Below are 5,520 nucleotides of genomic sequence, written 5' to 3' on the forward strand. Positions count from 1 at the left end.
GAGTGGATTGCCATTTCCTTCTCTAGGGGATCTTCCCAACCCAGGGATCAAACCTATGTCTCCTGCTTGGCAGGCAGATAATTTACTTTATTTAAATATTCGAATAGATTCAGCTATTTAGTAAAATATTAAAGCTTTTTGTAAAGGCTTTCTAGGTAATTTCTAGGTTTCTGAATAGAACTGGACTCTTCTGAATATTTTTAATAGTTACTTAAAATTTTTCCCTTCTAAAGTAATCTGATGCCTAAGATCTATTTACCATGAAAATGTTGTCTACTTTGCATGAAATTTTGGTTCCTGGTGAAATGGAAATTCTCTTTATGCTAGTATGTGAAATTTGCAACTTAGTTTGTGTGGTGACAGGGAAAGTGAGTTTTCCTTGAAAAGACAACAGAGAAAACCTAAGGGCTTTGGTAAAGACACTAAAATAAAATCTCTTTTACCCTGAAAAAGGGAAACTTATCCAAATAAATGAACATAAATTATGGAAATAGATATAAAGTTGCATAGCTTCAAGAAATGAGATATTTTTCTGCCTATTTTCTATTTTGAATGAAGTTATGGTTTAATAAATATTGCTAAATGATTGGAAAATGTTAATATATTCTTAATTATATTAACCTTATATACTGAGTGACGTTTCCACAGATAAAAAGAATTAGTCATTAATTGTTAATATTCCTAAGGTAATATGAAACATCATGTCTTATTATATGCAACATGAATCAACCCCTGGGAATGTGTACATATTAGCAATATTTGGGAGAGTATATTAGTCAGGAAGCTTTGGGGTATTAAGAAAATAAATCTAGTCTCAAACTAGTGTAAACTAGAAGAGAGTTAATTATTTCATTTACCTAGGCATCTAAGGTAGAGTTGGTTCCAGTCCATGACCAAAGACTCAGGTTATTTACTTCTCTATTCTGTTGACCTTAGGGTCTTCATCCTAGAGTTCCTCTCTTTGGGGGTTACAAGATAATTGCTAATAACAACTGTATCTATTTTCTTATTCTTGCCCTGCTGGAGACAGACAACTTTTTTTGAAACCAACATTTGCAATTCCTTTATTTCAGTTTATTGAAATCAGTCAGGATTTTATTCATGGATCAGGGGCCCACTGCCAGCAGAATATCATAATTTGACACCAGTATATCTTCTTTGGTGAAGTACATAAAAATCTTTGGCCCAAATTTTATCTACATTTTGTTTCTTATCTACATTTTATTGAGTAGTATGAATTCTTGTTATATTCTGAAAAACAGTAATTTATTAGATATGTATTTTACAAATATTTCCTCCTGCTCTGTTACTTGTCTTTTCTTTCTCTTGACTTCATCTTTTGTAGAGCAGAATATTTTTTTTAATGAAGTCAAGCTTATCAAATACATCTTTCACAGATTTTGCCTTTAGTGTTTTATCTTAAAAGTCATTGCCAACTAAAAAAAATAAATAAAAAAAATAAAAGTCATTGTCATTGCCAAGATCATCTAGGTTTTCTTCTGTGTTTTCTTCTAAGAGTTTTATAATTTTGTTTGTTGCATTCTGCTCTATGATGTACTTTGAATTAATGTTTGTGAATTATGTAAGGTAGGTGACTAAATTCATTTTTTTGCATATGGATCTCCAGTTGCTCCAGCACTGTTTATTGAAAAGACTATCTGTGCTCCATTGAATTGCTTTTGCTCTTTTGTTGAATATCGATTGATTATATATATTGATTATATTTATATCAACTGATTATATTTGTAGGCTCTCTATTATGTTCCATTTGAGTGAAGTCACTCAGCTGTGTTCGACTCTTTGCAACCCCGTGGACTGTAGCCTACCAGCCTGCTCTGTCCATGGGATTCTCCAGGCAAGAATACTGGAGTGGGTTGCCATTTCCTTCTCCAGGGGATCTTCCTGATCCAGGGATCAAACCTGGCTCTCCCGCATTGCAGGCAGACGTTCTACCCTCTGAGCCTCCAGGGAAGCATGTTCCATTTATCTTCTTATTACTTTTGCCAGTATCACAGTCTCTTATTTAGTCTTGACCTCAAATAGTGTCAGTTCTCTGACTTGATACTTCTCCTTCAATAGCGAGTAGGCTCTTCTGGGTTTTGACTCTTCATATAAACTTTAGAATCAGTTTGTCAGTATCAACAAAATAACATGCTGAAGTTTTGATTGGGATTGCACTGAATCTATAAATCAAGTGTGGAATAACTGACATTTGGACAATATTTAGTCTTATCTATAAACATGGACTGTTGTTCAATTTATTTAGCTCTTTTTTGTTTTCATTTATCAGAGTTTTGAAGTTTTCCTCATATAGGTTTTGCATTTGTTATATTTATACCTAAGTAACTTTTTGGATGCAGTGGAAATGCTATTGCTTCTCATTCCCAATTCCATGTGTTCATTTCTGATGTATAAGAAAGCAATTGACTTTAGTATCTTAATATTGTATCTTGCTATGTTGCAATTACTGCTTATCAATTTCAGGAATTCTTTGGTTACTTCTTTCGGATTTTCTACATAGATGATCATGTCAACTGCAAACAAAGATAGCTTTCTTTCTTCCATCCAATCTGTATGCCTATTATTTATCTTTCTTGTTTCATTATATTAGTTAGAATTTGCAGTACATGCTGAAAAGGAGTGCTGACAGAGGATGTATTTGCCTTGCACCTGATACTGGTAGAAACACTTTGAGTATTTCACCAGTAAGCACAATGTTATCTCTAGGTTTGTTGTATATAGTATTTATCAAGTAAAAGATATTTCCCTCTATTCCTGGTTTACTGGGAGTTTTTATCATGTTGGATTTTGTCAGGTGCTTTTTTTACATATATTGATACATTGTGTGATTCTTTTTCATTTGTTGTGATGGGTTACATTAAATAAATTTCAAGTGTTGGACCAAGTTTGTATGTTCAGGCTAAATCCTGGTTGTTTCTGCTATGTATTTTTATATACATTTTTTTATTTAATTGGCTCATATATGTTGAGAATTTTCACATCTATGGTGGTGAAATGTATTGGTCTGTAGTTTTTTGCTAATATCTTTGTCTGGTTTTGTTTTTATGGTAAGGCTGACCTTAGAACCCAGAGGAATTGGGTGGAAAGGGACGTGGGAGAGGGGATCAGGATGGGGAATACATGTAACTCCATGGCTGATTCATGTCAATGTATGACAAAACCCACTACAATATTGTAAAGTAATTAGCCTCCAACTAATAAAAATAAATGGAAAAAAAAAAAAGTTGTGAAGTACTCCCTCTGTTGTTTTATAAAAGAGACTGAAGAGAATTAGTACAATATTTCTTAAATGTTTGTTAGAATTTACCAGTGCCTCTACTTAGGTCTGGTGCTTTCTCTTTTGAAAAGTTATTAATTAGTTCTTCATTTTAATAGTAGATTTAGACCTATTCACATTATTATTTCTTCCTGTGTGAGTTTTGGCAATTGGTATTTTTCAAAGAACTGGTACATTTCACCTAATTTATCAAGTTTGTGAACATAGAATTGCTTGTAATACTCCCTTAAATGTCCATGGGATCAGTTGCGATAACTCTTTTTTCACTTCTGGGCTCTTTTTTCCTTAGTTAGCATGACTAAAGGCTAATCAGTTTTACTGATATTTTTAAAAGCAGCAGCTTGGTATACAATGGCTAAATACATTCATCTCTTCTCTGCACTACTTTTGCTTTATATATGAAGTCCAATTTTTGTTTATACTGTGTTCAGTAGGCATATATTTGGCATTCCTACTACACAATCCAGGGTAACAAATGCAAAATAGACCCTGGAGGACAAGTAGAGTCCCTGAAATAGAAACTTTTATTTGCATCTTAACAAATAGTGGTTAAGTATTTAGTCTGATCACACATTTTGTAGACTAGCTAAATTTTGTACACATAACTGGAAGGGTCTCTGTGAAGGTGTTTTGGATTCATCCCAAGGCAGTAATTCAGGGGCATTTTAAGTCTTTATGAAACGAAGGAGAAAAAATTCATTCTACCATCAAACAGCAATATATACCTCATTCTGCAGCAGGTAATTTAAAATTGATGGAACAGAAACACTGGTAGGGATTGGCAGGCATGCTGAGTATAATGGAAAGCCTCCTCGTTTTTGTAGCAGTTAGTGAGTCAATATTAGGACTTGTAGGGAATGGATTTATTGGACTTGCAAGCTGCATTGACTGTATGAAAAACAAGAGGATCTCTACTATCAGCTTTATTCTCACTGGCTTAGCAACTTCGAGATTTTGCCTGATATGGACAATAGTTACTGATGGATTTTTAAAGTTATTCTTTCCAGATGTACATTCCTCTGGGAATCTAATTGAATATAATGGTTACTTATGGATAGTTATGAATCAAACAAGTATCTGGTTTGCCACCTGCCTCAGCATCTTCTATTTCCTGAAGATATCCAGTTTTTCCCACCGCATCTTTCTCTGGTTGAAGGGTAGACTCAACATGGTTCTTTTCCTTCTTTGGGGTTGCTTGCTTATTTCATGGTTAGTTACTTTTCCACATTTTGTGAAGATTGCTAAGGATAATAGAAAGAAAAATATAAGCACAGGCTGGTCAATGGATATGCATAAAGATGAACTCTTTGGAAAACAAATTTGGCTCCATCTTGGTGTCATTCTCCTTTTTATCCTATGCCTGATTACATGTGCCTTGTTGTTCACTTCTCTTTGGAGACACAACAGGAGGATGCAATTGAATGCCACAGGATTAAGAGACCCCAGTACAGAGCGCATATTAAAGCAATGAAAGTCTTGGTGTCTTTTATCATCCTCTTTATCTTGAATTTTGTAGGCACTGCCATACAAATATCAAGTGTGACAGTGCCTGAAAACAAACTGCTTTTTATTTTTGGTATGACAACCACAGTCCTCTATCTCTGGGGTCACTCGCTTATTCTAATTCTAGGAAATAGGAAGCTCAAGCAAGCCTTTTTGAGGGTACTGAAGCCATTAAAGTGCTGGGGAAAAGAGAAACTTCTCAGAGCTCCTTGACAGGCTTGTTCGGAGAAACGGACATTCCAATAAAGTCATCAAGTGAAGAAAGCCCCTGAAGATCTGTTTCACTTACACTGCTTTTTTGCATTGGTTTCAACTGTATTACTGAACATCACCACAATCTTTCACAGTGATCCTGACTACATCTCAGGGAATTTCACTCTTCAAGGAGAGTTTAACCCCACACACAAATCTAATGGTTCCATCAGCTTCCCTCTCTTATAGTTACTTCTTCCTGCATCCATCAGCTCCAGAAGATTAGAGAGTATTTACTATAAAAATGTTGATGGATGGAGTAATTCTCTAAAATAAGATTTCCCACCTCATTTTACCTGAGTTCTTTGAAATAGTGATAGAGATATCTTGGCAGTATCTTCAGCAAGATGTTCAAAGAAATATTATCATTATTGTTATTATATTACTATTTTTTATTTATATAAATGCCTACATTCCTCCAGATTTGTTCAGTAAGAATCACTCAGGTTGGCTCCTGTGTCATTTTG

At 34.4% G+C, this 5,520-nt stretch overlaps 1 pseudogene; it reads left to right on the plus strand.

Annotated features, from left to right (window-relative positions):
* Positions 1-4,085: 4,085 nt before the first annotated feature.
* Positions 4,086-5,014, plus strand: LOC136167070 (taste receptor type 2 member 10-like; annotated as a pseudogene).
* Positions 5,015-5,520: the final 506 nt, after the last annotated feature.

Source organism: Muntiacus reevesi, chromosome 1 (assembly GCF_963930625.1).
Source record: "Muntiacus reevesi chromosome 1, mMunRee1.1, whole genome shotgun sequence".
Taxonomy (NCBI): Eukaryota; Metazoa; Chordata; class Mammalia; order Artiodactyla; family Cervidae; genus Muntiacus; species Muntiacus reevesi.